The sequence below is a fragment of the Microcaecilia unicolor genome, chromosome 1 (assembly GCF_901765095.1).
Source record: "Microcaecilia unicolor chromosome 1, aMicUni1.1, whole genome shotgun sequence".
Lineage (NCBI taxonomy): Eukaryota > Metazoa > Chordata > Amphibia > Gymnophiona > Siphonopidae > Microcaecilia > Microcaecilia unicolor.
The window spans coordinates 3,673,497-3,697,191 of NC_044031.1; the positions used below are offsets into that span (position 1 = coordinate 3,673,497).

At 46.1% G+C, this 23,695-nt stretch overlaps 1 long non-coding RNA gene across 1 annotated transcript; it reads left to right on the forward strand.

Annotated features, from left to right (window-relative positions):
- The first annotated feature begins 6,353 nt into the window (after positions 1-6,353).
- Positions 6,354-22,581, forward strand: LOC115462159. Its single transcript, XR_003940790.1, has 3 exons — positions 6,354-6,473; positions 21,847-21,884; positions 22,460-22,581. It is a non-coding gene; the product is annotated as an uncharacterized LOC115462159 (long non-coding RNA).
- The last annotated feature ends 1,114 nt before the right edge of the window (positions 22,582-23,695 follow it).

Below are 23,695 nucleotides of genomic sequence, written 5' to 3' on the forward strand. Positions count from 1 at the left end.
TTTCTGAAGGTCTTCTCCAGTCTTCTCAATTCTTTATATTTTTTTTCTACGCACTGTGTATTTAAATATAAGATTTTTTTTTTACTTGTTTTTTGTATCAGTGGCTATAGACAGGTGAAATTACTTACAATGTCTTGCTGGCACATCATGATTGGCCCAGACCATAAAGACAGAATCATCTGATTTCATCATGCTCTCTCCATCAGATGGTGTTGGGCAGAGTCAGTACATGAACCTGAAGAGTGCAGCTTACCACGTACCCCCTCCAGAGAAATGACGTTAGTTGTGTAGTTCTGTAACCGGCTGGAACAGTTCACTTCATATGTTCCCTAAGGCTGAGTTCAGAGGCTTCTTGTCATATTTTCCTTCTGTTCATTAATCTAATCTCTTTTCTACACTCCAGTTTTATCAGAACAGTCAAATGAGGCTCCACCATAACATTACATTTTTCACAACTCAATCCCTTAATTAGAAGGAACATCATTTTTTAACAAAATTAAAAGAATCTCTAAATAAATCAACTATCCCTCCTCCCATTTCCCCTTCCCGCCATTGTGATATGGCACCATACCCAGGTGGGCAAAGTTGTTTTAAAAGTATTATATTCTCCTCAACTAACCAAAATTCAATGATACATATGACATCACTATTACTATCTTTCACGGGAAGGCGATAGAAATATAGGACATGAATTGAGGTTGAAGGGGGGCAGACTCATAAGTACATAAATAATGCCACACTGGGAAAAGACCAAGGGTCCATCGAGCCCAGCATCCTGTCCAAGACAGCGGCCAATCCAGGCCAAGGGCACCTGGCAAGCTTCCCAAACATACAAACATTCTATACATGTTATTCCTGGAATTGTGGATTTTTCCCAAGTCCATTTAGTAGCGGTTTATGGACTTGTCCTTTAGAAAACCGTCCAACCCCTTTTTAAACTCTGCTAAGCTAACCGCCTTCACCACTTTCTCCGGCAACGAATTCCAGAGTTTAATTATACGTTGGGTGAAGAAACATTTTCTCCAATTTGTTTTAAATTTACTACACTGTAGTTTCATCGCATGCCCCCTAGTCCTAGAATTTTTGGAAAGCATGAACAGACGCTTCACATCCACCCGTTCCACTCCACTCATTATTTTATATACCTCTATCATGTCTCCCCTCAGCCATCTCTTCTCCAAACTGAAAAGCCCTAGCCTCCTTAGTCTTTCTTCATAAGGAAGTCATCCCATCCCCACTATCATTTTAGTCACTCTTCGCTGCATCTTTTCCAGTTCTACTATATCTTTCTTGAGATGCGGCGACCAGAATTGAACACTCAAGGTGCGGTCGCACCATGGAGTGATACAACGGCATTATAACATCCTCACACCTGTTTTCCATACCTTTCCTAATAATACCCAACATTCTATTCGCTTTCCTAGTCGCAGCAGCACACTGAGCAGAAGGTTTCAGTGTATTATCGACGACGACACCCAGATCCCTTTCTTGGCCCGTAACTCCTAATGTGGAACCTTGCATGACGTAGCTATAATTCGGGTTCTTTTTTTCCCACATGCATCACCTTGCACTTGCTCACATTAAACGTCATCTGCCATCTAGCCGCCCAGTCTCCCAGTCTCGTAAGGTCCTTCTGCAATTTTTCACAATCTTGTCGCGAGTTAACGACTTTGAATAACTTTGTGTCATCAGCAAATTTAATTACCTCGCTAGTTACTCCCATCTCTAAATCATTTATAAATATATTAAAAAGCAACGGTCCTAGCACAGACCCCTGAGGATCCCCACTAACTACCCTTCTCCATTGTGAATACTGCCCATTTAACCCCACTCTCTGTTTCCTATCCTTCAACCAATTTTTAATCCACAATAGGACTTTTCCTCCTATCCCATGACCTTCCAATTTCCTCTGTAGCCTTTCATGAGGTACCTTGTCAAACGCCTTTTGAAAATCCAGATACACAATTAAATATCAACCGGCTCCCCTTTGTCCACATGTTTGTTTACTCCTTCAAAGAATTGAAGTAAATTGGTCAGGCAAGATTTCCCCACACAAAAGCCGTGCTGACTCGGTCTCAGTAATCCATGTCCTTGGATGTGCTCTGTAATTTTGTTTTTAATCATAGCCTCTACCATTTTCGCCGGCACTGACGTCAGACTCACCGGTCTATAATTTCCCGGATCTCCCCTAGAACCTTTTTAAAAAATCGGCGTTACATTGGCCATCCTCCAATCTTCCGGTACCAAAATTAAAAGAATCTTTAAAGAAATCCACTATCCCTCCTCCCATTTTCCCTTCCCGTCATTGTGATATGGCACCATACCCAGGTGGGCAAAGTTGTTTTAAAAGTATTATATTCTCCTCAAGGAACCAAAATTCAATGATATATATGACATCACTATTATTATCTTTCACAGGAAGGTGGTAGAACAAGAGGACATGAATTGAGGTTGAAGGGGGGCAGACTCAGGACTAATGTCAGGAAGTATTAGATATGTGGAATGCCCTCCCGCAGCAGGTGGTGGAGATGAAAATGGTATTGGAATTCAAACATGCGTGGGATAAACACAAAAGAATCCTGTTTAGAAGGAATGGATCTACAGAATCTTAGTGGAGATTGGGTGGCAACACCAGTGATTGGGAAGAAAAAACAGTGCTCGACAGACTTCTATGGTCTACGCCCTGATCGTAACTGAATAGATATGGATGGGCTGCAGTGTAAATTTTAAGGGGCTTCGACATTAGCTTCAGAACTTTTAGTACAAGAACAGTACTGGGCAGACTTCTACGGTCTGTGCGCTGAGAATGGCAAGGACAAATCAAACTCGGGTATATATATATATAAAGCATCACATACCATGTAAAATTAGTTTATCTTGTTCGGCAGACTGGATGGACCGTACAGGTTTTTATCTGCCATCATTTACTACGTTACTATCCTGCTTATTTTCGAAAGAGATGGCCAGCCATCTTCCGACACAAATCGGGAGATGGCTGGCCATCTCTCAGGCCTGGCCAAATCGGCATAATGGAAAGCCGATTTTGGCCGGCCTCAACTGCTTTCCGTCGCGGAGCCGGCCAAAGTTCAAGGGGGCGTGTCGGCAGGGTACAGAAGGCGGGACGGGGCGTGGTTAATAGATGGCCGCCTTCGCCCGATAATGGAAAAAAGGCCGGCCCTGATGAGCATTTGGCCAACTTTTCTTGGTCCCTTTTGTTTCACGACCAAGCCTTGAAAAGGTGCCCCAACTGACCAGATGACCACTGAAGGGAATGGGGGATGACCTCTCCTTACTCCCCCAGTGGTCACCAACCCCCTCCCACCCAAAAAAAATGTAAAACACATTTTTTCCAGCCTCTATGCCAGCCTGAAATGTCATACCCAACTCCATTACAGCAGTATGCAGGTCACTGGAGCAGTTTTAGTGGGTGCAGTGCACTTCAGGCAGGCGGATTCAGGCCCATCCCTCCCCACCACCTGTTACACGTGGTGGTAAATGTGAGCAGTCCAAAACCCACCCGAAACCCACTGTACCCACATGTAGGTGCCCCCCTTCACCCCTTAGGCCTATGGTAGCAGTGTAGAGGTATTGGTAGTGGGTTTGGGGGGGGGGTTGGGGGGCTCAGCACCCAAGGTAAGGGAGCTATGCAGCTGGGAGCAATTTGTGATGTCCACTGCAGTGCCCCCTAGGGTGCCCGGTTGGTGTCCTGGCATGTGAGGGGGACCAGTGCACTACAAATGCTGGCTCCTTCCACGACCAAATGCCTTGGATTTGGCCGGATTTGAGATGGCCGGCCTAGGTTTCCATTATGGCCGAAAACTGACGCCGGCCATCTCTAAGGCCGGCAATCTCTACCATCTTGACCTAAATGGTGAGATTTGGCCGGCCCCGACCATATTATCGAAACGGAAGATGGCCAGCCATCTTGTTTCGATAATACGGCTTGCCCCGTCTCATTCTGGAGCCGGCCTTAGAGATGGCCGGCCTTTTAGATGGCCACCCATTTTCGATTATGGCCCTCCATGTTAATATCAGGCTCATTTTCGAAAGAGAAGGACGCCCATCTGTCTACACAAATCGGTAGATGGACGTCCTTCTCCCAGGGTCGCCTCAACTGCTTTTCGTCGCAGGGACGGCCAAAGTTCAAGGGGGTGTATCGGAGGCATTGCAAAGGCGGGACTTGGGCATGCCTAACACTTGGACGTCCTTGACCCATAATCGAAACAAACAAGGACGTCCCTGACAAACACATGGACGACTTTACCTGCTCGTGTTTTTCATACGACCAAGGCACAAAAAGGTGCCCGAAATGACCAGATGACAACCAGAGAGAATCGGGGATGACCTCCCCTTACTCCCCTAGTGGTCACTAACCCCCTCCCACCCTCAAAAAATATCTTTCAAAATATTGATTGCCAGCCTCAGATGTCATACTCAGGTCCATCACAGCAGTATAAGGTCCCTGGAGCAGTTTTAGTGGGTACTATAGTGCACTTCAGGCAGGCGGACCCAGGCCCATTCCTCCCCTACCTGTTACATTTGTGGAGGAAACAGCGAGCTCTCCAAAACCCACCAAAAACCCACTGTACCCACATCTAGGTGCCCCTCCTTCACCCGTGAGGGCTATGGTAGTGGTATACAGTTGGGGTAGTGGGTTTGGGGGGGGGGGGGGGTTGGGGGTCTCAGCACACAAGGTAAGGGAGCAATTTATGAAGTCCACTGCAGTGTCCCCTAGGGTTCCCGGTTTGTGTCCTGGCATGTCAGGGGGACCAGTGCACTACAAATACTGGCTCCTCCCATGGTCATTTCTGAGATGGACATCCTTGGTTTCCATTATTGCCAAAAGTCAGAAATGGCCAAGTCTAGGAACGACCAAATCTAGGGACGGCCAAATTTAAGAATTTGGACGTCCCTGGCGGTATTTCGAAAGAAGAAACGGACATCCAACTTGTTTCGAAAATACGGGTTTCCCCGCCCCTGGGTCAGGACGTTTTGCGAGGATGTCCATATCAAAACATGGATGTCCCTTTTGAAAATGCCCCTCCACGTCACCAAATCAAATAATTTTGTTGTAGTTACTAAGTTTTGCTCTCCAGCATTTTTGACTTTTTGATATGAATTACATTCCTACTTTCACATGTACACCACTACAATAGCCCTTACGAGTGAAGGGGAGCACCTAGATATGGGTACAGTGGGTTTTGGAGGGTTTGTCTGTCCTAATTAGATTGTAAGCAGGGACTGTCTCTTCATGTTCAGGTGTACAGCGCTGCGTACGTCTAGTAGTGCTATAGAAATGATGAGTAGTAGTTGGCTCACTGTTTCCTCCACAAACGTAACAGGTGGGTGGGGGGATGGGGCTGGGTCCGCCTGTCTGAAGTGCACTCACCCATTAAAACTGATCCAAGAACCTGCATACTGCTATGATGGACCTATGACATCTAAGGCTGGCACAAAATATTTTTACAGATGTTTTTAGAGGGTGGGAGGGGGTTAGTCACACAACCTTCTAACAAGTCATCCCATGTATTGCATTTTGTAGAATTCTGCAGGCCTAAGACAAGATGCATGCACTAGCGGTAATTCCGAGTTTCGCCTGCGTCCAATCCTGTGGAAGAAAATATTTTTCTACTTTCTACCCTGGGGGCATTCTCGGCATTAATCGGCACTGCGGCCACTTTTGGTTACCGCAGGGGGAACGTGTGAGTCCTTACCGCTAAGTCCCAATTTCAGACCCTTCAAAAATGTTGTTTTTCCCAGCTGAGGTAAAAGGTGGCACAGCGTATGCACAAAAGACACGCCCACACTACTGCAGGCCACTTTTTATCTCATTTTTGTAAAAGGACCCCTTAAACCTCTGTTGCCTGAGCCATCAACTTAGGCTCCTGGCTACCAAGTCAAAGTGTTGTGGTATTTTAGCAAATACAAATTTACTTCAGGATTTGATTCGCTGCAGTAGGGGCTCTGGTGCTGACAGTTTGGGAGAAGCAACCAGGCATCAGCCCCAGTCCCCACTAGACCCTCAGCCAAACAGCTGCATGAAGGAGGAAAGATGTGTAATGTTCAGGGGATAAATGGAGGTCCGGGAGAAGTCCAGCCTGGAAGGGTTCTACAGTTCTGGTTAAAATATTATTCTGTAAGTTCTGGGCACAGTCATCTCCTGTCCTGTCCAAAAACCAGTAGCACACGTGAGGTCCTAGAGAGAGCGAGCAATTTATTCCTGATATTCTTTCCTCAACTATATTTTGATGTCCTCTGAAAATTAGCTCATAATCTTATTACGTCTATCAATCTTCTGGTTTCTTCCCCCAATGAGGGTGGAGTGACTTCCAGTATATATAGAGCATGGATTGTAGATCTCCAGATCAGAGCAAGAGAGAGAGAGAGCGAGCGAGAACGAGACTTCAACAGCAAGATCATGGACGGAGCTGTCACTTTTCTGCTAATCACTCTGGCACTTTCCAGCATTCCAGGTACAGTCACCTCTTAAAAGGGGACAAACTCTGATATAGCTTCTGGGCCACTGCCTCCTCCTCCATCCTACCCCCCTTCCCCTATCAGCATAACCAGCCAAATTAATGAATAAATCAAACTAAATTACCTATAAAGATATTATAAAGCACTGGTCCGGTATAGACTCCTGAGGTACTCCACTTTTTACTCTCCTCCATTGAAAGGATGATTTAACCCTACTCTCTGCTTTCTATCTTTTGCCAAATTTCCAATCCTCTTACCCACGAAGTTTTCATTTCCTCTGTAGCTGCTCATGAGAAACTTTGTCAGATCCTTCCTATGTAAACATTTAGCTCACACTGTTTTCTAAGATGAGTTATATTCAGATGGAGCAAGTATTCCCCTGTGCCTGAGGGGCTCACAATCTAACCCCCCCCCCCCCCCCCCCCCGTTTACAAAGCCCGGGAGGCCATTCCATGCTTCCACCACTCTTTCCATGAAAGACTATTTTCTTAGATTCCTCCTAAGCCTATTTCCTCTTAACTTTATCCTATTCCCTCTCATTCCAGAGGTTTCCTTCAATTGAAAAAGACTCACCTCCTGTACGTTAAGGTCACTGAGGTATTTAAACGTCTCTAACGCATCCCCTCTCTCCCACCACTAACTTTCAGAAGAAACACAACCTAGGAACACTCAACAACGTAAATATCGCAGTTGGCAGTAGAACATCAATCCAGGGCCGCCGAGAGCGGGGGACAGGGGGGACATGCATGCAGCATTCTTTTTTTTGTCCGTCGCCAGCAGTGCTGCCATTCATTCTCACAGGCAGCTCCGCTCCCCTCTGCCGCGTCCATCTGGCCCTAAGTTACGTAAACAGGAAGTGCATCAGAGAGGGCCGCATAGACGCGGCAGAGGGGAGCGGAGCTGCCTGTGAGAATGAATGGCAGCACTGCCGGCAACGGACAAAGAAAAGTAAAACAGTTAAATGTGCACGGGGGGGTAGGAAGGAATGGTGAGCGAGGAGGGTTGTTGGGGAGCTGAGGGAGGGCAGGGAAAATCGCTGGACAATGGATGGGAGGGCAGGGGTGAGGAAATCACTGGACATGGAGAGAAGGGCAGGGGGAGAGAGAGCACTGGACATGGAGAGGAGGGGAGGGCAGGGGGGAGAGAACTAAGAGATCACTGGAGAGGAGGGCAGGGGGGAGAGAAGAGGTCGCTGGACATGGAGAGGAGAGGAGGGGAGGGCAGGGGGGAGAGAGAAGAGATGGCTAGACAGGAGGGGAGGGCAGGGGGAGAGAACTAAGAGATCACTGGAGAGGAGGGCAGGGGGGAGAGAAGAGGTCGCTGGACATGGAGAGGAGGGGAGGGCAGGGGGGAGAGAGAAGAGATTGCTGGACAGGAGGGGAGGGCAGGGCTGGAGGGAGAGAACTAAGAGATCACTGGACAGGAGAGAAGGGGAGAGCAGGGGGGAGAGAAGAGATTGTTAGACAGGAGGGGAGGGCAGGGGGGGGGAGAGGAGAATTGCTGAACAAGGATGGATGAATGGAGGGGGCAGGGGAGAGAGGAAATTTACTGGATATGGGTGGATGGAGGAGAGGCCAGGGGAGAATGGAGAGTTGCTGGACATGGATGGATGGAGGGAAGTCAGGAAGGAGATGCACATGGATGGAGGGGAGGGGAGTGAGGAGAAATGCTGGATATGGATGGAGGGCAAATTGCTGAATTTAAGGGCTGGATCGGAACACTTGCAGGGCAGATGCTGAAACTGGAGGAAGGATAGGGACAGGGCTACAGATGGTAGACAGGACGCATAAGGACACAGAAGGATGGTGGACATGGTGAGAGAAAAAATATCAAATGGAAAGAAGACACTGCATAAAACAGAAGACACTGGGACCAAAGCGAATAGAAAAACTAAATGATCAGACAACAAAGGTAGAAAAAAATATTTTATTAAGAACGTATTAATTGGAATATGTCAGCTTTTGGAAATGTGCATCTGTGATATTTTGCATGTAAGTTTCAATTTTTCTGGTATTGCTGCATGCTCAGTCTGACTTCTTGAGGTAACTTTCCAGTTCAGTATTTTGCCTTCATATTTTTTTTATTTCTAGTTCCATGTGTCATATCTGTTGTCATATGTTTTTCATGTGTGATCAAGGTGCAGTATTCTGCTAGTGTGTAGTATTTGCAGCCCTTTTTGTTTTGTTTCACTAGGTTGTGTACCGGTGTAATTACAGTGCTGCCTTTCCACGCATAAGGTTGTAGCTCATCCTGTCCTTGGAATTAGTGCTGTTATGGTTTGATAAGGTTATAAGTGGTTATTTGCACATGTTTGTGTATAGTGTTTTACAGTGGCACAGTGCCGTAGCGCGGGCGCCTGGCACCCGGGGCGGGTCGCCGCTGTGCACCCCCCCCCCCTCCGGAGCGCACGGCGCCCCCCACGAAAACGCACCCTCTCCCCGAAATGAAGCCTACCTTGTAGCGGGAGGGCCGATCCGCCCCCAGTGCACGTCACTGGGAGCTGCATCGGCTCTGCTGCTTCCCTTCTTTCTCTGCCCTGGAACAGGAAGTAACCTGTTCCGGGGCAGAAAAGAGCAGGGAACCAGCGAGCCAACACCCCCCCCCCCCCAGCGCGTGCACCCGGGGTGGACCGCCCCACCGCCTCCCCCTCCTATGCCACTGCAGTGGCGAGATTGTGTGTTGGCCTTACTGAGGTGGCACCAAAACATCAGAAAAGGTGTAGAGCCTAAATCATGACACACTACCTCTTGAAGTACATAAGTACATAAGTAATGCCATACTGGGAAAAGACCAAGGGTCCATCGAGCCCAGCATCCTGTCCAAGACAGCGGCCAATCCAGGCCAAGGGCACCTGGCAAGCTTCCCAAACGTACAAACATTCTATACATGTTATTCCTGGAATTTTGGATTTTTCCAAGTCCGTTTAGTAGCGGTTTATGGACTTGTCCTTTAGGAAACCGTCCAACCCCTTTTTAAACTCTGCTAAGCTAACCGCCTTCACCACTTTCTCCGGCAACGAATTCCAGAGTTTAATTACACGTTGGGTGAAGAAACATTTTCTCCGATTTGTTTTAAATTTACTACACTGTAGTTTCATCGCATGCCCCCTAGTCCTAGTATTTTTGGAAAGCGTGAACAGACGCTTCACATCCACCTGTTCCACTCCACTCATTATTTTATATACCTCTATCATGTCTCCCGTCAGCCGTCTCTTCTCCAAGCTGTATAGCCCTAGCCTCCTTAGTCTTTCTTCATAGGGAAGTCGTCCCATCCTCGCTATCATTTTAGTTGCTCTTCGCTGCACCTTTTCCAATTCTACTATATCTTTCTTGAGATGCGGCGACCAGAATTGAACACAATACTCAAGGTGCGGTCGCACCATGGAGCGATACAACGGCATTATAACATCCTCACACCTGTTTTCCATACCTTTCCTAATAATACCCAACATTCTATTCGCTTTCTTAGCCGCAGCAGCACACTGAGCAGAAGGTTTCAGTGTGTTATCGACGACGACACCCAGATCCCTTTCTTGGTCCGTAACTCCTAACGTGGAACCTTGCATGACGTAGCTATAATTCGGGTTCTTTTTTCCCACATGCGTCACCTTGCACTTGCTCACATTAAACATCATCTGCCATTTAGCCGCCCAGTCTCCCAGTCTCGTAAGGTCCTCTTGTAATTTTTCACAATCCTGTCGCGATTTAACGACTTTGAATAACTTTGTGTCATCAGCAAATTTAATTACCTCGCTAGTTACTCCCATCTCTAAATCATTTATAAATATATTAAAAAGCAGCGGTCCTAGCACAGACCCCTGAGGAACCCCACTAACTACCCTTCTCCATTGTGAATACTGCCTATTTAACCCCACTCTCTGTTTCCTATCCTTCAACCAGTTTTTAATCCACAATAGGACATTTCCTCCTATCCCATGACCCTCCAATTTCCTCTGTAGCCTTTCATGAGGTGGGGTCTAAATAAAGAAAACCTTTTAGACCCCAGGGGAAAGGAGACCGGAAACATAGATAAGGAGTTAGGGTTTTGCTCCCGTTTAATTTACTTAAGATAAGTGTAGGAGGAAGTTCCAGAAAACGCCGCAGCAACTGAAAGCAATGGGCCTGTAGGTGGTTATATATATATTTTGTAAGAGGCCAATTCCTACCTATGTACTCGCTTATGTCTAGGGGGCGTAGCCTCTGCCCAACCTTAGCTGCATGGAAAATAACGGACAGACCAATGGAATATATTAGTTTATTTATACAGCGTTATATACAAAAATATAGAAAACTCTTATCAGCTTATAGCATGAGCAATTCCTGATTGCATGCACAATGATACCAAAATATAGAGAATAACTATGATTATCCTATGGCTAAAATCTGTAATAACAGATAAACACAATACCAAGATCCTAATGATTACCACACAAATCTTATACTAGGCTAACAGCAACTAGATCATAAATCCTGACGTCACACATCTGATGGGTCCGAGCACAGACTAATTATCTAACCCAGCCTGAAGGAAGTAAACTATGATCTCACCGTCCCGGTCACCAGATCAGATTCCTTCCGATACCTCAGCCGAAGGTCTCAGCGAGGTCCCACAAGCTCAGGTGATGCACTTGTCTTGATCAGCCACAGATGATACAGACGCAGTATAGATCCTGTAGACAGCTGTAACCTGGGGAAAAGCTTTGCCAGGTATTATCAGTAAGTCTCTCAGGTAAATCAGGTGCTTGCAGAAATGCAAGTGTTCTTCTCCTCTTTTCTTCTGTTCTTCTCTCTTCGGTTCCTCAGCAACTAACTTCTTCTGTTCCCGCTTCTCAGACCAATCAGTTTTCTGGGAGCCAATCAGAAATAATCCCACCATGTACTCCCAGCATCTGTATGAAGCTTCCTTTGTCCGTCTTATCTCGTACGCTCTCTCTCTCTCCCTCAGGGACATGCATTCTCCCCCGATACAGAGTGACCTTGGAGGTGGTGCAGGCTTCAGTAAATCTATTACAAGCTGAAATGCTGACTTCTGCACAGTTGGTAGTCAGACATGTAGGTGAAAGGTTGCAGCGTCCATGTTGGCTGACAAGGTGCTCTCATTTGCACACAGGGTGGGTGAGATCACAGCAAATACTCCTACAGATTCCCCCCCTTGGAGATGGAAATTACTGCAAAGGAGTAAAGGCCTTCTCCAACCTAACTACAAAAATAAGCCAGACAGTTCAGTCAGGATTCAGGTACAAACTTCATGGTCAAAACTACAAAAAGTTTCAAAGTAAATCTCAACTAATGCAAACTAACGCTCTTCAAACAGTTCAATTAAGCAAAATAATGTTCACAAGGAAATCACAAATGCTAATACAGCAAAATACTGAATAATAGAACCCGCATGGGGTGTTAGCAGTTATGTCCTACCACATGAAAACATAATCAAAATCAATTATCATACTATTATAAAATGCATGGCAAAGCATAAGCAAATCAGTCCTTAATATGATAGTAGACTAAAACTGTTGCATCGTGGAGAATTACTCATGGGTGACCTCCACAAAGTCTAACAAAGTCAATGATATGAGAGTCTTTAGACTGTAAAACGACATAATGTCCAAACCATAGTCAATAGGGTGGACCGTGATGAATAATGAGGTGTGAATGGACAACTTCTCACATCAAGAAGACATCAAACAGGAACAAAATGGTCCACGTAATGGTGATGATGAAGAAAGTCTTCAAACATAAGCATTGGACACAGTTCAAAAAGAAAGTCAATGAAATGTCCCAAAAACAAACAAACACACATCCAAAACTTCACTGTCAGGAACACTGGATCGGTTGAAATAAAAATAAAATCAAACAATTCCCCCCAACACGAAGAATGATTCTTGGCCAAAGAAAAACTCCAACAGTCATGACTAAACAATGGAAATCATGAGGAACAAGGGGAAGGGATGTTGAAAACCACCAATGGATTAGGAAGCAGGGCGTCAGGAACATCTTGAAGAACGACATCAGGAACGGAAACAGAATGAATCTGTTAGGCAACTGCACCGGATCTTCAAGGTTTTGTTTTTTTCTTTCTTTGTAGCTGAAAAACAAAAGAAGACGAAGCTATTCTGCTTCATGGTTAGTTTGTGTCATTTCAACAATGCATGTATCTGGAACCAAATGACTGGGGTGACATGGTCTCAACTGATTGATGTGGACCCACTTAAGGTTATCTTCACCTTGAGAATTTTTTTTGAGGCGAATTTGGTAAGCCACAGGTGAAGCTTTTTCCACTATTGGGAATGGACCACGCCAACTAGGCAGAAACTTCCTTTCTTTAACCTTGTTTCTGGCAAAATTGAAGTAGAATACCTTGTCGCCAATTTGGTATTCTTTAGAGGTAGTCCCTTGATCATAATAGGCTTTTCTACCTCTAGCGCTACTTTCCAAATTTTTCTGAGCAAAGGCAAAGGCACTTTGCAAATGCTTACGCAAATGGGTGACATATTCATGAGTGGAGGTAGCACTGGACAAGTTCACATCATTAGTCCTGTACAACAAATGAATTGGTAATGTCATTTCCCTACCTGTCATCATCTCAAAAGGAGACACTCCGGTGGAACGGTGGGGTGTGGAACGAATCGCCATAAGGACCAATGGTAACACAAGGTCCCAATTCTTACCTGAGGATGACACATACTTCTTCAGAATGGTCACGATGGTGCGATTAGCTCTTTCCACCTGTTCTTCAATGTCCTCCTGCAAGGTTGAGGTTTCCACAGAATTCACCCTTCGAGGCTTCTGAGGTACAGACATTTCCCTGGACAGAAACAAGAAGTCATCTTCCACCTGTACCTGGGCACACGTCGCATCATAGGGCCAAACAAACTCGAGAGATATGAGGCCCCTGGGAGAGGTAAACCAACTGTCAGTCGTCTCCCCCCCTGGCAGGTGTCCCAAGAAGAAGGCAGCCTGCCAAGGATAGGCAAACTTACCTCGACATCATGGAAGGACTGGCCAACCAGAAAGCCAACAGAATCTCCAGCAGATAGCTCCACTTCAGCAGACTGTGGATTTGTGACCAACAGGTATAAGGTGGTACCGGTGACCTCCAAACATGGCAGAACACCAATTGCCAATCCAAGGTCTCGAAAGTGGGCATGTGGGTTAAAGAACACTACATCATCCAGCAGACGTTGTCCTTGAGCGAGGCGAAGCTTGAGGGAAAAATCCCGAACTCTTCCTGGAATGGTTACATCCTTGTCACAGACTACCTCACAGACCTGGGGAATGGTCTGTCCAGACTTCAAACAAACAGCCGTAGGTTCAAGTTCCACTGGGTTGTTCTGCATTCTACTCCACAGGACAAGATTCACCAGGTCCACATAAACTCCCAGTCGTGCAAGGCAATCTGACCCCAAACATAAGGGTTCCCTCAAGCCCCGGACAATAGAGAAGTGGTGAGTGAATGTCTTCTTTCCCACAGTCAAGGGAAGGCCACATATTCCGTCAAGCGGCTTGGAGCCTTGTCCCGGTACCTGTACCGAAGTAGAGGAACATCTGCTGAAGGGAAGTTGTACAGACTTACGAATTTGGCTGTACAAAGAGTCACTGATGTAGGAGAGATCACTAGTGAACAGTAAAGTAGCTTGAAGCAATTGGGTGTTAGCCACTTGAACTGGTATGGTGAATTCATCACCTTTCCGGGTGATGATAGTCACCTTGCAAGGATGAGCAAAATCAGGAGCAGAGAGAGGAGATGAGATTTCAAGTGATACGGGAGACACAGTATCTGTTAAGTCATCCGTCTTGGCTGAGTCCTGTGAAACAATCTCTAGATGGTCCGCTTGTTGCACCAGCTCTTCATGCTTCTGACCCCCTTTTGGTGCCTCTGTCAACGGAGGCTCCCGCCTGGGCAGATCCGCGGAACACCGGAGATCAGTCCGCAGGGGAGTGTCCTGTAGCTCCACAGAGTTGGCATCACCGACTGTACGCCAGTATCTCCCTCGCACATATTTAAGGGGTCGAGTGACTTTAGACCAGATCGTTTCCTCGTCATAATCCAAAACAGGCCGAAATCTCTTCAAAAGGTCATTTCCAATCAGAAATTCTTCACCCTCACTGGTAGTGATGATGGCTGGGTGCCTGACGGTCATCTGTCCAAGCTGTAAAGATAGCCAAACCTGTCCCACAGTTCCAATACTTTGATTGCCATAGGCCACCAGTGACAAGTCGCTCGGTGTGACATGCAGCACATCCTGACCCCCCCCTAGAGATGCCTCTAGTTTCTGAAACAGGCCCTGGGTGACCAAAGTCACCTCTGATGCTGTATCCAGGAGACCTTCACAGGAAAGTACTTGTTGAATTAACAACTCCACGGTATATCTGTAACCTTTAGATATAAGCTTACCTAGAAAATACCTGACTTCCTGGGATGAGTCTTTTGAAAGAGGCCCTTCCGGGTTCGAGGACTGCGACGCAGCATGGTTCACGGGGGACTCCTCACTGATGGGCGACAACGCATCCACGTGGACAGTGGGGACGCTTGCGGTAACAGGTTCTGTGGCCACGTCTAGTCATGCTTGTTCTTCCTCCGAAGAGGATGGCTGTTCCACCTCAACAGATTTAACACTCAGCCCCGGAGGGGTCGGCGGTCTAGAAGACTGGTCCTTCTGCTTCTGGAATTTGACCTTTTTATGAGATGGAGGTGTCTTAGGTACATTGCTAGACTCCGCGATTGAACATCTTGCCATCAATTGGTCCAGCTGAGCTTGCATAGCACGGATCTTCTCTGCATTCCACTTCTTCTGATTAAACCGCTTCTTTTTAGGGTGTTGCTGTCCCTCCTGTGCAATAGGAGGCGCTGCATCCCGCGGCAGGGCCTGAGAGCCCGGCGGCGTAGTTGGTCTCGGCGCTTTGTTTTCCAGAGAAAGCGTGGAAGTGACCGCACAAACAGCCGGTGGTATCACCCTGTTGCGACTCTTGGATGCCAGTTTCGGAGTCTCGGCTATTGGCTTGGCGCGGCAGATTTCAAAAATTCCTTCAGCCTGCTTTAGAAGGCTGGAATAGGGTTCTGCGTTTTTTCCTGCCAAGGGAATCTTTATCGGATCAGGCAGACCCTGTATAAAAAGTTCCCTGAAATCACCAAATTCAAGATCTTTAGAATCAGGCGGCACCCCCCCTTGGTAAAATGCACGCTTCAAGCGATGGGCCCACTCCCGCGGACTCTCCTCCGGATTACAACTAATAGTATACGCTGCACGCTTAGCTTCAAGAGAGTTGGCAAAGAGACCGTAGCGCTTCGCTAAGGCTTGCTCCACTGACCGTAGATCGGGGTTATCGGACATGATCAAATCTAGAACTTCATGGCACTCGGTACTAAAGGTCCATTTGAGGAGGGCTCTGATGTCATCCTCAGCAGAGACGTGCATGGTCTGCAGGAGTTCATGCACTGCCTTAAGATGGGTTTCTATGGATACCGAGGTAGACGCTTTAAAAGGCGCTATTACGGTGCGTAGCATCTTTATAATATATGCTTGCCTCTCCATAGACATTCCTTTCTTGGGTTCCGGCCTGCCATGCCGCTGATCACTACCAGGTGTAGAGAACCTCGGGGCAGGTGTATTGCTAAAACTGGGTGGATCTGCCGAAGGCTGAAACCCTGAGCTAGGCACCTGACCAAGTGAGCTGATGATTTCAGCAGGCCGTCCCTGGACCCGTGCCCCCAATGGGTGTGTCACTGTCTCGGGTCTGCTGCTTCGTTCACCAGCCACTATGGGGCTGGATTGTACAGAGGGGCGGGAAAGAGCCGAAGCCATGCCCCCAATGGGTGTGTTTAACTCAGGTCCCTCCCGGCTCACGTAACGGTTCATTTCGGGAGCTGGGCTTGGGTGACCCACAGCAAAACTGTCGGGGAACTCTAAGGTATACGGTACTTCTTCCTGCGCCATTTGCGTAAGCTCTTGCTGCATTGTGGAAATCTTTACAGTGCACTCATCTAATGCTTTAGACAATGAATCTCTGTCCTTCACTGTACATTGTAATTGCAGTGAGACTGTCTCCTGCTTCTCTTTTAACTCCGCCAACTCTAGCTTGGCGGCGTGCCAATCTTGAAACACAGACACAGATTCTTCTTGAGTGGTCACTAGCTCCCTGCGCAACTCACTCTGAACACCTTCTGAGACCTGTTTTAGCTCCCGATTTAATGTCTGCAACTTATCTGTTTCCCTAGTCTGGTTGTGTAATGCATCAGTCAAACGAGAAAATTTCTCTTGCAACGAATCAAAAGACACGAGGTACTGGGCAATTTCTTGCTTTAATGTGCAATTAAGTGCTTCACAATCAGTTAGGTCACACTGCAAAGTTTTACACTTATCATACAGTGTCTGGCACTCCGTACAAATCTCTTCAGAGGAGTGAGGTGGGGCGGGGCTTACATTGGTCCCTGCTAAAGCAGATTTGGCAGTCTCTAAATCAACTCGTAATGCAGCTAACTCACTGTCTCGCTCATATAAGTACATAAGTACATAAGTACATAAGTAGTGCCATACTGGGAAAGACCAAAGGTCCATCTAGCCCAGCATCCTGTCACCGACAGTGGCCAATCCAGGTCAAGGGCACCTGGCACGCTCCCCAAACGTAAAAACATTCCAGACAAGTTATACCTAAAAATGAGGAATTTTTCCAGTCCATTTAATAGCGGTCTATGGACTTGTCCTTTAGGAATCTATCTAACCCCTTTTTAAACTCCGTCAAGCTAACCGCCCGTACCACGTTCTCCGGCAATGAATTCCAGAGTCTAATTACACGTTGGGTGAAGAAAAATTTTCTCCGATTCGTTTTAAATTTACCACACTGTAGCTTCAACTCATGCCCTCTAGTCCTAGTATTTTTGGATAGCGTGAACAGTCGCTTCACATCCACCCGATCCATTCCACTCATTATTTTATACACTTCTATCATATCTCCCCTCAGCCGTCTCTTCTCCAAGCTGAAAAGCCCTAGCCTTCTCAGCCTCTCTTCATAGGAAAGTCGTCCCATCCCCACTATCATTTTCGTCGCCCTTCGCTGTACCTTTTCCAATTCTACTATATCTTTTTTGAGATACGGAGACCAGTACTGAACACAATACTCCAGGTGCGGTCGCACCATGGAGCGATACAACGGCATTATAACATCCGCACACCTGGACTCCATACCCTTCTTAATAACACCCAACATTCTATTCGCTTTCCTAGCCGCAGCAGCACACTGAGCAGAAGGTTTCAGCGTATCATCGACGACGACACCCAGATCCCTTTCTTGATCCGTAACTCCTAACGCGGAACCTTGCAAGACGTAGCTATAATTCGGGTTCCTCTTACCCACATGCATCACTTTGCACTTGTCAACATTGAACTTCATCTGCCACTTGCACGCCCATTCTCCCAGTCTCGCAAGGTCCTCCTGTAATCGTTCACATTCCTCCTGCGACTTGACGACCCTGAATAATTTTGTGTCATCGGCGAATTTAATTACCTCACTAGTTATTCCCATCTCTAGGTCATTTATAAATACATTAAAAAGCAACGGACCCAGCACAGACCCCTGCGGGACCCCACTAACTACCCTCCTCCACTGAGAATACTGGCCACGCAATCCTACTCTCTGCTTCCTATCTTTCAACCAGTTCTTAATCCATAATAATACCCTACCTCCGATTCCATGACTCTGCAATTTCTTCAGGAGTCTTTCGTGCGGCACTTTGTCAAACGCCTTCTGAAAATCCAGATATACAATATCAACCGGCTCCCCATTGTCCACATGTTTGCTTACCCCCTCAAAAAAATGCATTAGATTGGTGAGGCAAGACTTCCCTTCACTAAATCCGTGCTGACTTTGTCTCATCAGTCCATGTTTTTGTATATGCTCTGCAATTTTATTCTTAATAATAGCCTCCACCATCTAGTCTGGGACAAATCTAACTGCAACTCCGCTATGCGATCTGTTAGAGGTGCAGATACCTCTCTTATCTCATTCATCAAAGAGTCTTTAACTGCCAAAAGAGACACGCCCAGTTCACAAAGCATCCATTGTGACAAATGCTGTTTCTCTTTTATAATTGTATTTAAAACCGTAGCATATGCTTCTGAGCTATTCGGTGAACTGCTACTAAATAAAGCACGTACAGACTCTACTGTAGGAGGTGTTGGTTTCGTCTTACTATGAGAGAGTGGCAGTAATATTTTCAGCACGCCCTTCTCCTGTTCACTTAGAAGCATTTCAGGCAATGTGCCAACCATGCCGGTCGCCATGTTAAAGACTAAACACACCCTGTTTTCCTTCCTTACAGAATTAGAGAAACCGTTTTTTTCTTTTGGAGCTCAGAGTAATAAATCTGTCAACCAATTACAGCAATAAAACACAGCTGTATAACAAAGGTCTGCCGTCAGCTAGGGTAACTGCAGTTCGTGCAAAGAGAGACAGAAGCTTAAACCAGCCTTCTGAAAAGACCCAGAAAAAGTTTTAACTTCTGCTAATCTTGCACCAACCATCCCGGACGAGAGCCCCAATTTGTAGGTGGTTATATATATATTTTGTAAGAGGCCAATTCCTACCTATGTACTCGCTTATGTCTAGGGGGCGTGGCCTCTGCCCAACCTTAGCTGCATGGAAAATAACGGACAGACCAATGGAATATATTAGTTTATTTATACAGCGTTATATACAAAAATATAGAAAACTCTTATCAGCTTATAGCATCAGCAATTCCTGATTGCATGCACAATGATACCAAAATATAGAGAATAACTATGATTATCCTATGGCTAAAATCTGTAATAACAGATAAACACAATACCAAGATCCTAATGATTACCACACAAATCTTATACTAGGCTAACAGCAACTAGATCATAAATCCTGACGTCACACATCTGATGGGTCCGAGCACAGACTAATTATCTAACCCAGCCTGAAGGAAGTAAACTATGATCTCACCGTCCCGGTCACCAGATCAGATTCCTTCCGATACCTCAGCCGAAGGTCTCAGCGAGGTCCCACAAGCTCAGGTGATGCACTTGTCTTGATCAGCCACAGATGATACAGACGCAGTATAGATCCTGTAGACAGCTGTAACCTGGGGAAAAGCTTTGCCAGGTATTATCAGTAAGTCTCTCAGGTAAATCAGGTGCTTGCAGAAATGCAAGTGTTCTTCTCCTCTTTTCTTCTGTTCTTCTCTCTTCGGTTCCTCAGCAACTAACTTCTTCTGTTCCCGCTTCTCAGACCAATCAGTTTTCTGGGAGCCAATCAGAAATAATCCCACCATGTACTCCCAGCATCTGTATGAAGCTTCCTTTGTCCGTCTTATCTCGTACGCTCTCTCTCTCTCCCTCAGGGACATGCATTCTCCCCCGATACAGAGTGACCTTGGAGGTGGTGCAGGCTTCAGTAAATCTATTACAAGCTGAAATGCTGACTTCTGCACAGTTGGTAGTCAGACATGTAGGTGAAAGGTTGCAGCGTCCATGTTGGCTGACAAGGTGCTCTCATTTGCACACAGGGTGGGTGAGATCACAGCAAATACTCCTACAGGCCCCTACGCAAGAAAGACTTTGACGGTGAAGCGAGAAGAGAGACTAAGCTGCAGACCTAAAGGAAAGTGACATTGGGAAGGGAGGAAAGGGAAAGAGGGTGACAGGGAGTACTTACCTGAATCCTTCGGGATGGTATGACGTAAACCTGAAAGACAAAAAGAGTTGACACAAAGTATCAGTTCTTACAAACTTTGAGAAATTGAGAGAAACATTAGAACACAATTAAGTTAGGAAGAATAGAATCGATTTCAATACTTATCTGATATTTTCCAGTTAAGAGGTAAAGGGTTAACCTGTTAAAACAAAACAAAAGTTTAAATTGAATGAATCTGAATTTGCTAAGTGATACAAATCTGATATTGTAATATTAATACGAAACTTTTACCCAGGATTTTTACAAATTACATTTCCCTGTTTTGTTTAATTATTATCGGAATAAATCAAATTTATTATAAAGATTGAAGTTTGCTTCTTTCAAGTCTGACTGAATCCAACACAATAGTTTCTTTCCTCCCATCTCTGGTACAGATTTGGGACGAGGTTAGTGAACTGTATCCTGACCCTCTCTGCTCTGAAGTGGGTGACCCGTTTCCCTGGCTCGACTACAGGTGAAGGGAGAGCTCAGTCACCTGTAAGCTTTAGATCAGGCTCTTCGGAGCAGGGGGTCTGGATTAGATATATAAGGGAGTGGTAGCTGGATTTATTGTAAATCAAATTGATTCCATTCACAGGAATTCATATTCACCTTTATGCATTCATCTGATATTATCTTTTAAGGATGATGTTTTATTTTATGTTCACTCTGTCTCTTGTGAGCTGAGCACAGTTAGTTCCTCGGCTGACGCGACTACATATTAGAGGCATTTTGAAACTGTATGAAGACTTACAATAGATGGGTGACAGCAATACTGGGTCAAACCAATAGTCCATCTAGTCCAGGATCCGGTTTCGAACAGTGGCCAAGCCAGGTCACAGGTACCTGGCAGAAACCCAAATCGAGGCAATATTCCATGTAGAACCCTAAAGAATAGCAAGATTCCAGAATCTCAAAGAGTAGCAACATTCCATGTAGAACCCCAAAGAACAGAAAGATTCTGGAATCCTAAAGAGTGACAAGATTCCATGCAGAACCCCAAAGAATAGCAAGATTCTAGAATCCTAAAGAATGACAAGATTCCATGCAGAATCTCAGAATAGCAACATTCCATGCTATCGATCCCATGGCAAGCAGTTGCTTCCCCATTTCTGTCTCAATAGCAGACTAAGGACTTTTCCTCCAGGAACTAGTTCAACCTTTTTTAAATCCAGATACGCTAACCTCCATTGCGTCATCTTCCAACAAAGAGTTCCCAGAGCTTAACTATTGGTTGAGTGAAAATATATTTCCTCCTATTTGTTTTAAAAGTATTTCCATGGAACTTCTTTGAGTGTCCCCTAGTCTTTGTACTTGCATGCTCATTTTCACTAAAAGGAGCGTGCCAGATGAGAGGGGAAGGCAAAGCGGCAGTGTAGGAGACAGGTGCTGGACAAGGCTTCAGCTGCTGGGGATTGGGGACCCCCGCCAGTAAAACCTATGAACCAGGTGGGCCCAGGCCCCCATGGCCCCACATAGCTACACCACTGGTACTGGGTGATTTGTCTGGAAGGTCAGATATTTATCTTTAGTACTGTGGAAGGAAGGAAAGGATGGATGAAACAATATTTTAGCAAGAGGGGTGGAGACTGCCAGTGCTGAATATTCCATTCTTATTCAAACAGATGGTGATATGTTAAATATCTATCATTCTTGTCCCTGTTTTCATCTTTTTCAGATTTTGTCATTCCAAGTGTCTCTGCTAACAAACCCCCGGTAAATATGAATTTAGTTACCTCTCCTTGACAACATTCCTGACACCAAATCTCCCCAACCCGAACTCAAATCATTATCCACTCCACACCCCCAAATTGTCCCTGCACCAAAATGCGCTTACCGCATGCTGAATCTGAATTACTGTTAGTCCAACGTGGCTGGCAGCGGTAGTTCCAAGTTGAGCGAGCTCCATTTCTGGCGCTCTGGAAAGTTTTTAACTGTTTATAGATTTAGGACTGTTGTTTATTTGGCTAGATTTCTGAGTGAAATTTGAGAACCTAGAGGTGAAAAATCAGTGCCAAGCTCATAACGTCTTTCCCTAAATCCTTCCTGGTTAACACTCACTTTTTTACTCCTAAATGTAAGGGAATGGGACTTCATATACTGCCTCCCTCTATTAAAAAAGCCCCCAAAATACCCCAACTCCAGATGTGCAGGCGTGAAAAATTTCCATCCCTTGCTCTGTAAAGACTGTTCCCAACTCCCTTTGTCTTCTCTATGTACAAAAAGTGAAAACATCTGCAGCCTGCTTCTTGTGAGTCAGATGGTCTTTGACTCGTTTCTTTCCTTTGCAGAATCGTTGCCCTGCAGATCTCAAAAGAATCATTGGAAGAGACTGTGCAGCTGGAAACCTACCTCCCTGCGAGCTCCCTCCTGCCTTTGACAACTCTAAATCTATATGTGAATTTTGTCTATATTATCGGTAAGTACATCCAACACTTATTTTCCCATTCACCCCACCACAGGTTATAAGGGGACATCTATAGCTTCTGGGGTACATAGACGTCTTTAAGAAATAAATAAATACTACCTTAATCTACAAATCTCTGAGACACAGAAATCAAAGATTCAACACAGTCCTGCACAGGAGTCACAAAATGCTATAAATACAAAGAATAATTACCGAGCTGCATTAAAAAGGGCCCTGCAGTAGCGGTGGAGGTCACTTTTGCCATGTGCCTGGGCCCTTTTAACTGCAGTGGTTAAAAATCCCCTGAAAAAGACATGGCCATGCTGTAAGATTACTCTTACCACCCAGATACGCTGTGGAAACAGTCAGTCTTTACTAGTTCATCAAAACTCCCAGGATTCACATACAAGTAAACCTACAGTGATGGGAAAACCCAGTAACTTGTCACAAAAAGCCTGGAAGCATCAGATAAACCTTTAAATCAGCTATTGGATCTCTTAGAGCCCAAAGCTATTTCAAATCTGAGCACCTTTCAAAGTCATCATTAGTTTGCCTCCAGAGCTTTAGACGAACATTATGGATACAATAGCTACGTCAGAGCCGTAGCGAGGGGAGCTGACACCCGGGGCAGGTCGCCGCTGCGCAACCCCCCCCCCCCCTCCCGGGTGCAGCATGGCGCACCCTCCTCATGCTGGAGCGCACCCCCCCCCCCCCCGGAGCGCATACCTGCGGCGAGGGACGGGCGGGAGGGCCGATCCGCCCCGACTGCACGTTGCTGGGGGGTGTCGGCTCCGCGCTGGTTCACTGCTCTCTCTGTCCCGGAACAGGAAGTAACCTGTTCCAGGGCAGAGAGGGCAGTGCACCAGCGCGGAGCCGACACCTCCCAGCGGCGTGCACCCAGGGTGGACCCCCCCCCCCGCCCCTTCCTACGCCACTGAGCTACGTGCATATGCACCATAACAAACAAAATGTCCACTTAGGTTAAACCACTTCTGTGGACTCAGCACTGAAAAGTTCTTTGAAGGACCTCCCAACACCCGCTAATGGCAAAAGGGTGATTCATAAGAACATAAGAGTAGCCATACTGGGTCAGACCAACGGTCCATCTAGCCCACTGTTT